Raw genomic sequence first — 10290 nt, forward strand, 5'->3', positions numbered from 1 at the left:
TAAGCTCTATGTGAGCGGCATTTTTGTCTGCCTGATCTTGCTTCCATATAAGGCCACATATTAACCAGAAACTTGAACAGTATCATGTTATATGATTTATGGTACACATTATCAGGGTCCTACAAGCGGGCATTGGCCTTCCAATTATTTGCCAATTTTCACTTGGGCGTAATATTAGCACCCTCGATGTGACCTAGGCAAGCATGGCATCCCACATGTTATGTGTAGGAGAGTTTTGATGAGGGATCAAAACATGGCATGAATAATCAATAGATGGAGTTAAAAAGGTATTTTTTTGCAATTGATGATGGTTGAAGCCAAGGCATGGTGGATTTGCAAGATAAGGCCTTTTTTGAGATTTGGGGCGTATGGCTTTCATAAGGGATCGCCGACGCTCACTAGTGACACCCTATGTATGGGGGGCAAAAGGATCACACATCCGTGTACGTTGTCATGAGCTTGGTTGGTCTTGCTACTGTTGCTATAGATAACTCGTGCCTATGTGATAGGGTTTAGAGAGTGAAATAATAGCGGAATAATCACACACACAACACACAATTGTCTAAATTTATTTTCTATATTTTACGTACAAGAGGTGTTATAATAGCAGTTCAAGTATAAGTAAGGATTGTGAATGAAAACATCGGTTCATCTTTTGTAGAATCTCCTTATCTAGCCCTTACATAAGAGAAATGCTTTGTAGGCTCTAATCGATTCAGATGGACAACAACGAATTTTTTATGCATGCATATATATGCAGTGTTGGTGAATAAGTGGAAGGCATCTTTAGAGGTAATGAGAGTTGGAAAGGATGAGGTGGATGGCAAAGAAACCGGAGTAGAAATAGCATGGAGTGCTATTATTGTGGCAAACCAGGTCATATAGCAAGTGATTGTTATACAAAATAAAATAACATCAAAAGTAAAAAGCTACAAGGAAAATATGTATCTCTAAGTTAGCTAGTCGAAGATAGAAGTGAGCAGCTTTTTGTGATGTAACATATGCTTAGTTTAATGATTACAGATACAAGGAACCCTGGAGATGTGTGGTCTATTGATTTGGGTGTCTCTAATCATATGACTAGTCATGGAGAGTGTTTGAGATATGCTCAAAATGAAAAAACCAAGGTATGTGAAAACAACACATCTCATTTTGGTAAGGTGCCATTGTTTATGCGGGATGGCAAAAAGAAGTACTTGGCTAATATATTTCATGTTTCGAATATTATAAAAAACTTGGTTTCTATTAGACAGATAGTTGAGCAAGGTTTGTAAGTGAGGTTTAACTCTCATGATTGCTATGTAGAAGACTTTAATAACCAGTGTTGCATGGTTGCAAAGAGCAACACAATTGGTAGAATGTTTACGTTGGATGTAAATATGCCTAAAGTGAAGGCTATAATGTTTGCACATGGTACATGTGATTGTAGACATTGACATTTAGCACAAGCGTATTGGTCATGCTAATATTTAGTGGGCCTAAAAAATATGTAGGTCCAAAGCATTGTTACAGGTTTTTCGAAGTTTAAAGTAGATGAAATGCACAAAGCATGCTAATTGGAAAACAATTAGTAGGCGTTTTCACATGATAGGAATGTGAGTCAAAGACCATTGGATGTGGTGCATTTTGATGTTTGGGATCCAACAAAAACGACATCAATAAAAGGATGTCGCTATTATGTATTGTTTACTAGAAAAGTGTGGGTTTACTTTAAGATGAAAAAGAAAAGCGAAGTGTTTACATACTTCATAGCTTCAGGGCTATGGTTGAGAAAGAAAAAGGCATGCACATAAAATACCTAAGATTAGATGGTGGGGGATAATATTTCTTCAATGAGCTCAGTGATTATCTAAGAAAGCATGGGATAAAGAGGCAATTCACATGCAAGTACACCCCGTATAGCAAAATGGGATTGCAGAAAGGAAGAACATGCACATTGTAGAAGTTGTTTGTGTATTGATAATGAGAAAGGAACGTCTTCTTACTTTTGGGCTAAAGCAGCAACTGCAGTTCATATTAAAAACAGGACTACCCCCATTCGAGTAGTTCATGGCATGACTCCCGAACAGAAGTTTATTGGTAGAAAACTATATTTGGAATTCTTGGAAGTATTTGGCTGTATTTCCTATGTACGTGTGCTAGAAGTGAGAAGCAAACTGGATCCCAAAGTAGAAAAATGTACGTATTTGGCTGTATTTCCTATGTACGTGTGCTAGAAGTGAGAAGCAAACTGGATCCCAAAGTAGAAAAATGTATCTCATTGGATACTCCCTGGAGTAGAAAGGTTATAGATGCCATAACTCTAGTACTCGTGAGATGCAAGTGAGTAAGGATGTTATTTTTGATGAGATAAGCAGTTAGTATACTCTAGTGACGGATTCCATAGAGGCTGCTGCAAATAATAATGTAGCAGCGATGGAGAGAAACAATCAGGTTTGTCTTGCAGTAGAGCAGTGAGCTATCCAGGTGGCGCAGGCAAAGCCAATGGAGCTCTAAGTGCTGGTAGCTGTGCAACATTTTGGAATCTTGGATATCTGCACATTGAAGTATCATGATTCCCTAATTTTACACAGTGGGCACAATAGAGTAATGGCATTGCTCTTAATTGTGGACATTCGGTGATAGTGTGATTCAATCTACACATAGAGTACCACACCAATTCCCTGCGGGAGTAAAGATGATTATGCCCATGTCTAGATGGTTCTCTTCTCCCTCCTTTACTTTTGATTTCTCTAATATAGCATTACTGAGCTCGTCCACAGTCTGTTTCCGACTTGCTTGTTCCGAGTTCCAATTTCTCGGTGACCCGAGACACGCGAAGTCGTAGTTGCTGCTGAAGATGTAATATCTTCATGTTGCGGCAATTCTAGCATATTATCTTTGTATTCAATTGCCAGTTTGTAACATGCATCAAGAGTAGCGGGTCGGGCCAGAACCAGATAATCATGCATCTTGTGGTCTCTAACCCCTCTCCGGAAGCAAGGGAATAACTGATCATCAGTTAACCTCTCCCATAGTTTGCACCTTGAATTTAAGTGCTTAAGTCAAGACACAGTCTCTCATCGACTCAACTTCCTTTTGTTTGATATTATGTAACTGTGCCACAGGGCTCCATCTATCACCACTTCGGGCAAAGCTAGGCACAAAAACATTCTTGAGTCATGTGAAGTTACCCTTATCCTCGGGCTTGAGGGTTCGGAACCACTGATGCGCTTTCCCTTCTAGGGTAAGTGAGAAGGCATGAATCATTGTCACGTCACTGACAAGCCTGCATGTTTCACATGTGGATTCAAAAATCTCTACATGTTGGATAGGATCTCCATCCCTAGAGAATTTTTGGACAAGTTTGGAAATGATATGTGGCTTAGGGTCGGGATTCTAGAGCAGTGCCTAGTTCTCTGACCACTCATCAAATTGGACATGGTACCCGAATGGAGCAAGGAAATCTCAGATTATCTAGCTCATGGTTTTCCGCCCACGAAATACCTTTGAACAAAGATAAAATGCGGCTGCTTATCAAGCTTGTTACACCTTATGCAGAAGAACTATATAAGCTAGGAAAAGATAATGTGCTAAGAAGATGCGTAAGAGAAGATGAGTTCGTCACAATATTGGATGAAGCTCATTCAGGGATAGCAGGTGGGCATTTTGCTAGAGAGATCGCAGCTTGAAAAGTGCATCAAGCAGGATTATGGTGGCCTACGTTATTCGGAGACACCATAGAATTTGTCAAAAGGTGCGAATAATGTCAGTGTTTCACTATCCCACAAAATAAAAGGACAAGATGCCGCTCACCCCTATTATTGTAAGACAACCATTCGAGAAATGGGGAGTAGCACATCCATCCTAAGCCCGACACGTGATCGTGGCCACAGACTATTTCACAAAATGGGCAAAAGCCAAAGCCTCAAAGAGAGCTGATGCACAAACAACATCAAAATTCTTATACGAGCAAATTATCTCAAGGTTCTGTTGTCCATTAGAATTAATTAGTGATCGCGGCTCACATTTTATTAATGAGGTGATTGATCATTTACTTGCGGGTTTCTTAGTAGTCCATTGGAAGAATCATCACCTTATTATCCATAGGCCAATGGTCAAGCATTTTATTAATGAGGTGATTGATCATTTACTTGCGGGTTTCTTAGTAGTCCATTGGAAGAATCATCACCTTATTATCCATAGGCCAATGGTCAAGCAGAGAGTACAAACAAAATTTTGTGTACTATCTTGACAAAAACCTTGGAAGCAAGTCGAGCAGACTGGGAACATAAGCTGACAGCAGCAGCCCTATGGGTGTATCAAACATCATATAAGGTAGCGACATGATACACTCCCTTCCATCTAGCTTATGGTGTTGAGGCAGTAATGCCTATGGAAAATACCTAGTCCCGAGCTTAAGGATTGCAGTACAAGAACATTTGACGGAGAATGCATTATAGCTGAAAGGCTAATTGACTTAGAGAAGCTTGATGAGACCAGGCTAATAGCATCACATGGACTCATGGTCGAAAAACTACGCAGGAAACATTGCTTCGACAAAAATCTAAAACAAAAAGAATTGGAAACGGGGGACCTTGTCCTCATGTATTGTGTAGGAAGTACTAGGAAAAAGAAACTCAAATACCAGGGCCTAGGACCATTCCGAGTATCTGAGATCACACCTTAGGGGTCTGTTCGAATCAAGACTGTTACATCAATGGGAGTAAACTCAAAAAATATTTTGGATCACTACCTCCTCCCTCACAGCGTCTAGCCCCACATCGTACCTCTTGTGTGAACGTAGGTAGTGGAACACAATCTGCATGTCCGCCTCTATATCTACCTTCCTTACCAAAGTCCCCCTGAAGGCCACCATTATCTTCAAGGCGCCCAAATGCCCCTAATTATGATCCAGCCTGCTTCTGCCCCGACCATGATCCTCCACTATCGGCTTCACCAAGTCGTAATGGAAGGCTTCCCACCACTTGGGCGTTGTGAGGCCCGCCCAGCTTGATGACTCCCCACTCCACCGCCCGACCGCTCGGTCTTTCTCCATCCTCTTGATGCCTCGCACCAACGATGCCATTGCCTGTCGCATGTAGTGAACCTCACACCTATACAAGGATGGCAAGTGCGAACACATCCATTGTTTACATTGACAAACAAATCTCTCTCTCTCTCTCTCTCTCTCTCTCTCTCTCTCTCTCTCTCTCTCTCTCTCTCTCCCCCACACACACACACATACACACGCATGCACAACATTGATTTGATTTCTCTCTGCATTCTAAAAAAGGGCTTAAATTCTCTCACAATTATCACTTTACATAACATCCAGTGTATTACAATTTTACAAACAGAATTTAGCTTACCACACATCAGGTGATCTCGATAATCGAAACGTGTAGGAGGTGCCGTTTGATCGAACCCATCGGTACCCTTCTTCGCCATTTCGGAGTCGAAAACCAGAAGTGAAGATGAAACTTCTAGCTTGCTACTATAATGAGAGGTCAAGGAGAGATTTCATTTGTCTTTGACCTTGTCAACATGTCTGCACGTGCAGGACTACTTCACTTCTTTTTAACGCTCATCAGCTAGACGGTGGACCATTAGCCGTGCCAACCGACTTGACTTCTTTCTACACATTGTAACTTGCAAGTTGCATTGGCAGTCCGTAGATTCTAGAATTGATTATCGTATCTTTTTTAGTGTTCCGGCCCTGGCCCTTGCCCCGGGATCCAAGATTATCCATAATTGAATATAAGTCTCTCAACACCATGCCCGCGAATCATCATGCATTGCTTAAATTTGAAGCCCAATATATATGCACCCACAACGTTTTGTGGGTGGATATCAATTTATTAGTTTCTTCCTCATTTCTCTTTTTTTTTGGGACTAATAATATTTATTTATATTAACTGTTCCAAATCTATCATACACCAGATCAAGAAAAACCACTATCTACTCTTTTTTCACCTCATTCAAGATTTTACATAAAAACTCCCATCTTTCATCCTCACACAAGAAACAAGATTGTTCCCAAGAGATCTGATACCCTAGCAGTAAGCAAGCCTCCATCATGGCATCTATAGTGCAACCACGGGGGGACTGTTTTTCCAGCATTCCCCCTCGCTTTGATCAAACTTTGACTGTGGGTCTAGTGTCAACTCGGTTCTCAATAAAGGCAACAAATGTGTGATCAGTTTGTTTTTCCTTGCGGTACCACCTCTGCATTTTAGGTCAAAATTTAGGAGACCTTTTCTTCTCACATCTCACCTGCAGCTTAGGGAAAGAACCCTAGTATGTTTGAAGCTTATCAAGAATCAGGGAAACATTCAAAGCATATTCCTCTGCAGGTTCTAAATCAACAAACCCAACTCTAGAGACCTAATTTTATTTACATTACATACAGACCAGACATGCACACACATTTATACATCAGCTCTAACTCTTGCAACCCTGTACATGTAGCCCCCTCAAGAAACAATTTCATTCCTGCTAGTCTGAATTTCCCATAAGATGCAAGTTCTGATAATGTTAAACACGAGCCCACTGAGTTCATCTCTGACTGACCACTTACCAAGTAACCAGTCCTCCCAAGAAGTTTGCATGTTCAGACCCTTCTCTATCCATTTAGTCATTTTGCACCAGGTGCTCCTTAAAGCTGGGCATTCCCAACACACATGTTTCCATTTTCTATTGAAGACTTGCACCTATGGCAAATGCCACTAGCCATGTTTCTCTTTTGCAATTTATAACCAATAGGTAATGCCCACATGCAAACCTTCCACCAAAAAACTTGAAATTTCGTAGGGACCTGACAATTCCAGATCAAGAACCATCTCTTTTTCCACCTCGAGGAACTCCATTTTACATTCCATATTTTATTACAATACAACACATTGGCATCCCCCTTTCTCATTAATGCATAAATGTCCCTAGTTTTTCCCTCCTTCAGTTTGACACCATCAATCCAAGTCCAATCCTTGATCCAGACTGAATTGTGGAACGTAATTCACTATGCAACACCTCCAGCACCTGAGCCATCAAGTCTCTCTCTCTCTCCTGGTTAACTGAAATTCCAGAGATAAGAAGTTCACCTCTTTCCACCCACAGCCAGATCCCTATCCCAACAGTCAGCCAAATATCTAATACCTTTATTGTTAAGAACCTTTGCCACAATTATATCCCGTAAAGATAGAGGGGGATTAAACTTATGCATCCACCATAGACCCAAAGACAGCATGGAATTCTAAACTAACACCACCATAAAAGATTTCCCAATCCCTAAAGCTATTTATTCTAGAAATTTTAACAAAAAAGTTATGCTCCTGTACAGCCAAAATAGACAGTCCCCACCACGATTTCACTAATTCCCAAAATAAAGCACTTTTCTTCTTATCTTTAATCCCTTTCACATTCCATGTGCATCTCGTAAACTCTGTAGTGTTCTTCATGTTAATGCAGATTCCGGGACCATCTCCACTTCCTCACCATCCCTTTGACTATTCTAAACAACACATGAACCCTTCCTCGTTTCATTTAATAACCGCCGTGAATTCTATTCTACCATCATAGGGTTATCTCTTTCCAGAGCGATGGGCTGAAAGGGTTAGAAAAAATGATAGAGCTTAGATTCTCACCATTCCCATTCTTTCTACTCTCGGAACCCTGATTAAGTTGGGTCTTCCTAGCCTCTACCTTAGTCTATCTGACATTGGATTTGCTTTTAGCTTTAGCCCCCAACCGCCTTTTCCACTGTGTTCTCCCCAGATTCCAACATTATTTCCTTCCCTTTAGACTCTTTCTTCTGAGATTCCAGAGGTACTCTCTCTTTGTCACTCCCCCCCCCCCCCCCCTCGATTAGCTTCTTTAACCTCGTCCCTCGTAGATTCTAAGTCAGGGCTGTCTTTGGTAATATGCCCAAAGGCCCCACATCTGAAGGCAAGCACCAGGGAAAGCTCCAAACTTGAGGCCTAAATCAAGCTTAACCAATTGACCTAAATCTACCTCCATAGATTTGGTGAAGCGCATTTACCAAGCAACAAAAAGGGAAAAGAATAAACTCGTGAGCATCTAGTTTGTTGAGAGATTCAAGGAGCTTGATTCGAGGAGAAGATAGAGAATTTGAGTAGCTACAATCAAGGAGATGATTATGGAGGAGAATATGGAACTTGTAGATCTAGTCAATGATGTATATAGCTTGTTTCTCTTGCCTATATAATGGCGCAGTAGAATATAGCATGTTTGTTTATTGTTATTTTGTCTCTCTATTTAATCTATTGATCTTCTATTAATTGCATACCTAATCATGCCTAAATTATCATTATGAGATATTTAGCTTTTAATCCACCGTAGTTTTACAATAAGTGGTATGAGAGCTAGTGTTCGCCATCTTCTTGCTAGTGCTAGGCTAGGTCTTTTTGTGGAAACTTTATTCTGAGACAATGTTGGCATAGGTGAGCTTGAAGAAGAGGGAGAAAATACAAGCACATCTTTATTAGAGAGAGACGCATAGAAGAAGAGTAGCGTGTAGCAGAAGCGCGAGCATCACTTTGTAACATTTCTCTCATATTTGTTGTCCAGCTTTAACTAAAGCATAAACTCGTGAGCATCTAGTTTGTTGAGAGATTCAAGGAGCGTGAATTGAGGAGAAGATAGAGAATTTCAGTATCTACAATCGAGAAGATGATTATGGAGGAGAATATGGAACCTGCAAATCTAATTCGATGATGTATATAGCTTGTACCTATTGCCTATATAATGGCACATCTACTACAAATCTGAATATAACGGGTTTGTTTATGGTCATTATGTCTCTCTGCTTAATTTGTTGATCTCGTATTAATCGTATCTCTAATCATGCTTAAATTATTATTATGAAATATTTAGGGTTTGATCCGCCATAGTTTTGCAATAAAAGCTTATCTTTCCTTATCTATTTGATTCCCAAGGCATTAGGCCATGTGGGAGTTAACCATGCAGAGTGTTAATGTATGAGTTTTTTATATGCTATGAAAAAAAGTAAGTTTTTTGTAGCGTGCATAGACAACCATGCATAGTGTTGATATGGGTTTTTTATATGCTAATGGGTTTTCATAAAAAAAAGTGTGTAATATAAATTTTTATTCCTCATACAACTTTCATGAGATATGTATTATAAAAATACTTTTCTAAATTGACTTCAACATTGTCATCCTCATTCTCTCCTCATTTACTAAATAGTAATTTTATTCGCATATAGAAAATAATTTTCTAAAAATTTTCCATTCTACAATATCCTAAGCTCACTTCAACATGAATCAAAATTCAAGGATAAAGAACCATTCAAATCACATTCAAGTCAGCAAACAAGCACTGTATACAAAGGATGGGAGATTCAAATGAAAAATAAATCAACATCTCAACTTCCAAGATGCTATCACATGGAAAACTTGGTCATACCAAGAATGAATGTCGCAAAATAAAGATAAACCAAAGCTTGTTTGTGACTATTGTGAAAAAATTGGTCACCTAGAAGAAAGCTGCCCCAACTGAAGATACACTCTTCTAGAGAAAGAGCCATTATACTTTTCACCCCTCTTATATCTACAAAAAGTGTGATGTAATCAGCCTCTAAGGCCATATGATGCACTCAAGCTAAAATTCATAGCCAAAGTAGCTATAATGCCAAAGTAGCATAAGGGCCAAAGTAGCCTAGCACAAGGGGAAAGAGAGGAAGAGTGAAAGCCTAAAAATTGTACCCAATCTAGCATCAAGGGGGGGGTGTTGAAATGAGTGATGCTAGAGTACCAAGTTACCTAGTCAAGTTATCCCACACATGAGCTATCAAAGCTTTGTTGTACTCTCATCATATAAAAGGGGGCCATTTCAAGCAATGAATCATGCAAGCTCTCAAACCTCTTTATGAGTAAAAGTATTAATCTTGTAACCTAATAACTAAATTGTGCTTAAACCTAAATCTTAATTAGCTTAGTTCATTCATCATGATTGTCATTAGAGGTATCACCCACCTTAGCTTAGCTCAGCTTAATCACATGCTACTTAATGTAGGATTAGGTCTTTCTTCTCATCACCGTCTTCATGGGAGCCTAGATCCACAAGCTTCAACAAGGCCATCCTTGTAATCACAATGTGTTTGAAAGAATGGCCCTAGTTTCATTCTAAAGCACATGTGAGGAAGGTCCTAGGTTCATGGTGTGCTTTAGAATGGCCCCCTAGGGCAATTCTCTACATAAAATACATCAAGATTGTCCATGGAAGAATGGCTCTAGGAAAAATCTCTACATAAAATACATCAAGATTATCCAT

This window comes from Cibotium barometz, chromosome 4 (genome assembly GCF_041138505.1).
Source record: "Cibotium barometz isolate CiBa-2024 chromosome 4, ASM4113850v1, whole genome shotgun sequence".
Lineage (NCBI taxonomy): Eukaryota > Viridiplantae > Streptophyta > Polypodiopsida > Cyatheales > Cibotiaceae > Cibotium > Cibotium barometz.